We start from the raw sequence: 8,719 nt of genomic DNA on the forward strand, positions 1-8,719 counted from the left end.
TACTACTCTGTATCCCTGCCAGCATGGCAAGAGTGGCCCGTAGGGTGTTGAGCATCCCCAGTGGCTCTGCAAGTGCAGAGAGGATATTCTCTCCGCTGCTGGCCTGCTCTCCAGGCACCATGCATGACCCAGACTCTGACCAAACGGCTGTTTCTAAAAATGAATTCAAAGGCACTGAGCCTAATAAGGCATTTTTCGTAAGGCACAGGTAAGACACAGGCTATGTGCGCAATTTATAGATTATAATGATTTAATACAATTAAATGTTGAAATGCTTAGCACTATAATGTTCCTTTCAGCCTAGTGTGTCGCACTAGCAAATGCTTCACAATTTATATCTTTGTAGGCTATAGCCTTAAAATAATTGAAATAATAAGCTAATAATGTAGCCTAAATAATTCATTTTCTTTCCTTCTTAGGCTACCAATCTGGCTCCTGACCTATTTTGAGTGTTTAAATGCTGCTTAATGCGACATGTAACATGAGCGCTTCTTACAGTCACCTTTTCTGTGTATTAAAATGTTTTTCTTTCAAATCATATGGTTTGGTTTCAATACTTCAAAACCACATGGTAGGTCCAGGTAGTCACAAAAATGGATGGTTGTTGGTTAAATGGTCATTTTAATGAATGGAGCGAATTTGGAGTGGCAGTTTTTTTTCATGTGAGCGATGAGCGTTTTTTTTTTTGCGGAGAGGTTGGAAAGAACTTGGTGTCACGTCCTGACCATAGAAAGCTTTTATTTTCTATGGTAGAGTAGGTCAGGGCGTAACTGGGGGGTTGTTCTAGTTTATATTTTCTATGTTCTATATTTATTTTCTGTCTTGGTGATTTGTATTATTCCCAATTAGAGGCAGTTGGTAATCGTTGTATCTAATTGGGGATCATACTTAAGTAGCATTTTTCCACCTGTGGGTTATGGGATATTGTTTGAGTGTATGTGTTTTGAGTTATTGCACGTAGCGTCGCTGTAGTCACGGTTCGTTGTTAGTTTATTTGTTTTTGTCTTTGCTTAGTTTCACTTTCTTCATTAAATAATGTGGAACTCAACAGCCGCTGCGCCTTGGTCCGACATTTATTCTAACGAACGTGGCACTTGGAGCGCAGGAGCGGTGTGCAAGCACTGCTCCGTGATCCGACCGCTCAACTCCGCTCACATACTCTGGTGGCCGTGCACGACTCCAACACCATCATTAAGTTTGCCGACAACACAACAGTGATCACTGACGACGATGAGACAGCCTATTGGGAGGAGGTCAGAGACCTGGCAGTGTGGTGCCAGGACAGCAACCTCTTCCTTAACATCAGTAAGACCAAGAAGCTAATCGTGCAGTTCAGGAAACGGAGGGCAGAACACGCCCACATTCACATCGACGGGGCTGTAGTGGAGCGGGTAGAGAAAGAGCTTTAAGTTCCGCGGTGTACACATCACTAAGGATCTATCTAGGTCCAAACACACCAACACAGTCGTGAAGAGGACACAACAATGAAAACATTTGGCATGGGCCCTCAGATCCTCAAAGTTCTACAGCTACACCACCGAGAGCATCTTGACTGGCTGCATCGATGCTTGGTATGTTAACTGCTTGGCATCCGACCGCAAGGCGCTACAGAGGATAGTAATGTCACCCAGTACATCACTGTAGCCAAGCTCCCAGCCATCCAGGACCTCTATACCAGGCGGTGTCAGAGGAAGGCCCAAAAAATGGTCAAAGACTTCTGCCACCCAAGCCACAGACTGTTCGCTCTGCTACTGCGTGGCAAGCGGTACCAATTCACTGAGTCTGGAACCAACAGGACCCTGAACAGCTTCTAACCCCAAGGCATATGACTTCTAAACAAAATGCTAAAAAGCTCATCAAATGGCGACCCGGACTACCTGCATTGACCCTTTTTTTGCAGTAACTCACTAACTGCTTTGCACATACGCTGCTGCCACTTTTTTAAATGATATATCCTGTTGCCCAGTCACTTTATCCCTATCTATGCTTTATGTACATAGCTACCTCAACACATCGACTCGGTACTAATACTCACTGTATATAGCCATGTTGTTTCCGAATCCCTATACATAGCCATTATTTTTACTTGTTATTTCTATTAATTATTCACTGTGTATTTATTCCTTGTGTCACTATTTAAACAAATAAATATTGTATTTTACTCTGCATTGTTGGAAAAGGACCCGGAGTAAAAGCATTTCACTGTTAGTCTACACCCGTTATTATTATAGTTCAAAGTCAATCCACAGTGTAACTGACAGACAAAGTCAATTATAGTTAGTTGAAAAAAGTGTAACTTGTGCAGTAGTGGGTGACCTCACTGTATGGAAAATGTATTCCCCAGTGACATGGAGTATAATTAGTGAAGAATACCCCTGAAATCAGGCCACATATCTACACACAAATAAAACTGTCAGATTAATGAATGAATAGGAATATATTCCAATGGGGATTTATGTTTTAAGGGATCCAAACATTATACTGACACGGAACTTTCTTGAAAATGTATGAAATTATAATTGATGTTTCATAACTTTGAGCCCTGCACAGTGAAAGTATGAGATTCGATGCCTGTAGCCAATCCTGTAAACTTGGCCGAACTAGCAAAGTTTTTGAGGGGCAAATTTCAGGGGGGCCAACCCACATTCTGTGCATATTAATAGCCCAGCCCCACATCACCACCACCAATTACTAGTGAATTTGCAAGGGAACCTTGTTCTCATCGTTTATTCTTCATAGTTCCAGTCCAGACAAACTCAAGTCCAGGTCTAAATGTCTTTGCGTTGTAAAAATTCAAAGTGGGGCTGCCAATAGCGGAAGAGTGGCAATGGCTCCATTAGTTTGCCAGTCACACACGATGCCTTGGCAGAAGAATCCAGACTGGGCAGACCAGCACTGTCCAGGAGAGCAAGACAGTCGCTACGGCTTATCGTCTTTGTGACGCTCAATGTCCATGTTAGAAGATCTAACAGCCTTAAAAGCTGTACCTTTCCAAAGCAAACAGCCAACTCCTGCTGGGCCCAATATGTGACTGCAAGGCCATGCAACACCACACAGCTGACCAATTTTCTTTGTAGTAATAGGTTGTTATCTAAAAATCCATAGTAGCCATTTGTCATGTCTTAAAATCGGGTCCTCTGTGTGGGTTTTTCCACCATACTCCATACATCTCCCCATCACACTGCTGACGGATTTACATCATGGCACCGGCTAATGAAACCCGAAATGACTCACACAGAGCTAATACGCAGGAGGCGGGAAGAAAGGTTTCAATACCATCACCCCACACCCCCAGAATGAATGGCCAAAGACCCAGAGCTGGGACGGTGCTGTGCTGTCATTCACTCTCACATGCAAGGAGCTCTCGCATGTACAAGCCCTTCCGGAGCAGCGAACACATCACTAACATGTCCTGTTGTTGACCTGTCAAAAGCTCAGACAGTCAAGCAGGGAGTTTTGCCACCACCTGCGCAAGTTCAGGTCCTTCTTGTAGTCAGAATGAACTACTTCTATTGGAAGTATTGGAAAGTATTTTCAAATCATTTCTAGAAATAACCTGCTATTTTAAATTATTTTCAAATACTTTTATAAAATACTATTTTGAAATACCTGGGTTAAAGTATGTCTACCTGCACATGACCATCTGATCATTTATCACTCCCGTGTTAATCTGCTAAATTGTAATTATTCGCCTTCCTCCTCATGCCTTTTGCACACATTGTATATAGACTCTTTTCCCCCCTTTTTTTCTACTGTGTTATTGACTTGTTTATTTTTTACTCCATGTGTAATTCTGTGTTGTTGTTTGTTCACACTGCTATGCTTTATCTTGGCCAGGTCGCAGTTGTAAATGAGAACTTGTTCTCAACTAGCCTACCTGGTTAAATAAAGGTGAAAACAAAAATAAAATAAAAATGAGTGGGAGTGTATTTCAGTCAGTGTATTTCAGTATTTTCAAATACATGCCAATACGTTCCAAATGTATTTCCAAATAAATTCCAATATTCAACTACTTGTCTTAACGTTTTTAAATAAAGGTTACTTTGAAATTGTGCATGAAAGTAATTTAGATACTTGAAATAGTATTTGAACCAAGGTCTGCTGTCTTAACACCCTCCAACTTGAACACAAAGTCCATTAAAAGATACAAGCAGAATCCCATAGACTGATAGTTGTCTATGGCCTGGTTTACTTTCAGTGATGTGAATGAGTCTGGCCTTATTCTCAGCACGTAACAAGTCATCTGTTGGCCCCACCTGTGGTCCAGGGGCCTGGCCTCTCACTGAGGTCTCATGCAGTTAGATTAAGAGGACATTGTGTAGATCTATGTGCCTTAATACCAACAGCAATATAATTACTATTATAACTCTAAGGACTTCTGGCACTCTCTTGGGTGTGAGCGATTTGGAATGCACAGATAACATATCTGTTAATTATCAAATAAAATAAATATTCAAATCAATTCAAATGCTATTAGTTACATGCGCCGAATACAGCTGGTGTAGTCCTTACAGTGAAATGCTTACTTACGAGCCCCTAACCAACAATGCAGTTTTTAAAAATACAGACAAGAATAAGAAATACAAGTAACAAGTAATTAAAGAGCAGCAGTAAAATAACAATAGCGAGACTATATACAGGGGTGTACCGGTATAGGGTCAATGTGCGGGGGCACCGGTTATTTGAGATAATATGTACATGTAGGTAGAGTTATTAAAGTGACTATGCATAGATGATAACAACAGAGAGTAGCAGCAGTGTAAAAGAGGGGGAGAGGGGGGGTTGGCAATGAAAATAGTCTGGGTAGGCATTTGATTAGGTGTTCAGGAGTCTTATGGCTTGGGGGTAGAAGCTATTTAGAAGCCTCTTGGATCTAGACTTGGCTCTGTCCTCTTTTTCCTGTAGTCCACAATCATCTCCTTTGTCTTGATTTAATGATATGATTATGACTGTGTAATAACAATTGTCTTTCGATGTACCAAGACTAACTGTCTTCTGTTATTAGGAGAGCCTGCTAAAGGAATAGTGAGCAAGTATGAACTTGTTATTGATACACTAGTGTATGGCCTAAAAAAGATAGGTTATTTTTTTTGCGTGGAGGCCATGATTGTGCAGCAAGACAACGGTGTCACCATGTGGTGAGAAGGGGAACTTACACAACTACATAAAAGGTATAAGATCCTGTGCAAAACTGGGTAAAGTTAGAAGTTTGAGTCACCCCATAGGATAGTGATATTTGAGTTTATTTCAGTTCATTGTTCTGCTAGAGAAACTGTGTGAAGCAAGTCAAGTTAGTCTTTAGCATCCCAATTAATTGTAGACTACTTTAAGCGCCCTACTTCTGTCTGGCCAAAACTACTCTCTCTCTTTAGTTTCCCTGCTCCTTATGCCAGGCTTCTTTTTAGTCTTTCTCTTCAGTTTTGGCGATGGATAGGTTGGCTATGAGCTTTAAATGCCTCTCTGGGTTGTCAAGGAACCTCTGTGTTCCTTGACAAAGTGTTCCAGTTTTCTTTCCAATGGTACATAAGGGATTCAATGAATCTGTGATTGTTAGAGCATTGAAATATATTAATAATAATAATATAATACTCACTAAGGAATGGATAACTGTGTTACTGAACCACGTATAGGGGGCGGCAGGGTAGCCTAGTGGTTAGAGCGTTGGACTAGTAACTGGAAGGTTGCAAGTTCAAAACCCCCGAGCTGACAAGGTACAAATCTGTTGTTCTGCCCCTGAACAGGCAGTTAACCCACTAGGCCATCATTGAAAATAAGAATTTGTTCTTATCTGACTTGCCTGGTTAAATAAAGGTAAAATATATATATATATATATTAAGCAATATCAAAGTAGCACAAGAATGTACACAACATAGGAAAAATAATACTGAGAACCTTTCACCAGTAGAAGGCAGTGTGGTAAACCAGATGTTTTCCTAGCAGCCTATCAGTGTGGTCTTAAAATATCCCACGGGCAAAATTGTCATAAGCACTCCCATCAAATCCCAGGTGTAGTGACTTATGAGGAACTCATCTTTTCTGCAAATGTGGTGTTTCACTTATTTCTCCCTCATTGCATACAGGTAAATGACCATAAGTCATACAATGTTCACATTTAAAACATGAACATGACTGAATTCCCTTTCAATACTGTAATATGATGTTTCAGTGAACTCTGTTTTATGGGTTATAATGACTCTGGTCACACCTGAGCATTAGAAGGGCATGTTGTAGACCTCACACACACAGCGGTAGTCCTGGAAAGATAAAGAGCTCTGTGCCACGGTCAGAGAGAGACACAGTGCATTCGGAATGTATTCAAACCCCTTGACTTTTTCCAAATGTTGTTGCTTTACATCCTTATTCTAAAATTGATAAAGTTGTTTTTTCCCCTCATCAATCTACACACAATAGCTCATAATGACAAGGCAAAAACAGGTTGATATACATTTTTTGGGTATAACAAAAACAAAAAACTGAAATATCACATAAGTATTCAGATCCTTTACTCAGTACTTTGTTGAAGCACCTTTGGCAATGATTACAGTATCGCGTCTTCTTGGGTAGGATGCTACAAACGTGGCACACATGTAATTTCTCCCATTCTTCTCTGCAGATCCTCTCAAGCTCTGTCAGATTGGATGGGGAGTGTCGCTGCACAGCTATTTTCAGGCCTCTCCAGAGATGTTTGTTCAAGTCCGGGCTCTGGCTGGGCCACTCAAGGACATTCAGAGACTTTCCCAAAGCCACTCCTGCGTTGTGTGCTTAGGTTCGTTGTCCTGTTGGAAGGTGAACCTTCACCCCAGTCTGAGGTTCTGAGCACTCTAGAGTAGGTTTTCATCAAGGATCTCTCTGTACTCTGCTCTAGGAAGAGTCTTGGTGGTTCCAAACTGCTTCTGTTTAAGAATGACGGAGGCCACTGTGTTCTTGGGGACCTTCAATGCTGCAGAAATGTTTAGGTACCCTTCCCCAGATCTGTGCCTCAACACAACCTACGGACAATTCCTTCAACCTCATGGATTGGTTTTTGCTCTGACATGCACTGTCAACTGTGGGACCTTATATAGACAGGTGTGTGCCTTTCCAAATCATGTCCGATCAATTTAATTTACCACAGATGGACTCCAATCAAGTTGTAGAAGGATGATCAATGGAAACAGGATGCACATGAGTTCAATTTCCAGTCTCATAGCAAAGGGTCTGAATACTTATGTAAACAAGGTATTTCTGTTTTTTTCTTGTTAATAAATGTGCAAAATCTTTTTTTTCGCTTTGTCATTATGGAGTATTGTGTGTAGATTGATGAGGAAAAACATTTTTTTAATGCATTTTAGAATAAGGCTATAAGGTAACAACATTTGGAAAAAGTCAAGGGGTCTGAATACTTTCCGAATGTATTGTATATAGAAAGAGACCAGCTGGTTGTTATCAGGTGATATTGAGGAAGGGCAGAGAGGGTTGTGTAATGTGTAATGGACCTAAAGAGGAGAGTAGAGGGGGAGCCTGGCACTGAGAGTTAAAAATAGATCGTTAAATGCTCACAGTCCGAGCAAACACATTCAGACAACACATAGACAAGCACACAGACACAAGCCCCAATTATATAAAAAACAGCATGTGAAAAAACAAACATGAAAGAACAGAAGAGCGCATACATACACACATAAACACATACAATCAGCCACAGTAGCTTTACCACTACACACATGAAGTAAACATTAATGCAGTCACATACAATAGCACACCACAGCATAACTCATGCACACAGACAGCCCCTCTGAAAAGAGAGCCTTTGCCCCCTCCAAGGCTGCTGCCTGGTTACACACAGTGGAAAATTCCTCCCGCTCCAACTGAGCATGCTCAAAAAAACAGCCTGTTCCAGTCCTGCACCCTTCACTCAGTCTGTCCTATTCCTCCTGTACGCGCTTAGAAAAAAGGGTTCCAAAAGGGTTCTTCGGCTGTCCCCATAGAAGAACTCTTTTTGGTTCCAGGTAGAAGAACTCTTTGGGTTCCATGTAGAACGATCTGTGGAATGGGTTTTACATGGAACGCAAAAGCGTTCCTGAACCGTTTTAGGTTCTAGATAGCACCTTTTTCTCTTAGAGTGTATCGTCATGCATCACAATCACCAGCTGGGGGATCTCACGTGACAACCAGGCAGGCACCAGCATGGGACTGTGTGTTGTAATGCTGCTTGGCATTTGGAAACATCTCATGATATCAAAGTAGTCCATGCCTGGCCTCTAGCACCTTGTTACAGAAGCCTAATAAACAATCTTTGTTGATGTGTTTAGCAATTCATAAAACTACTCTGAATAGAGGCCATATTTTCAAAAACAAAGTACACAGAGGTATGTTGTCCCGTGTTGGACAGATGCCCATGCTGATGCATAATTCATATTGTTTAATGAAATAGAGTAGTAGCCTATAGCCAGCAGGCATCCACTCCAGGTTATTAATAGCTATAGGCACTGGGCAGTGCTTGACTTGGGCAGGATCTCACTGGAGCTGAGTACCAGCACGTAAAATATTCTAGTGCTTGAGCTCCTGCAGCTCAAAGTATTGTGGAGCTCCTGCACCTAAATTTAAACAGTACCAGCACCCAAAATTAGTACCGGCACCTATTTCAATCCAAGTCAAGCACTGGCACTGGGCCACATTTACGATTCCTATCCCAGGGTAAACTACACACTGAACAGACAAGACCAAGTTAGGATCAAG

The sequence above is a fragment of the Oncorhynchus nerka genome, linkage group LG4, assembly GCF_034236695.1.
Source record: "Oncorhynchus nerka isolate Pitt River linkage group LG4, Oner_Uvic_2.0, whole genome shotgun sequence".
NCBI lineage: Eukaryota > Metazoa > Chordata > Actinopteri > Salmoniformes > Salmonidae > Oncorhynchus > Oncorhynchus nerka.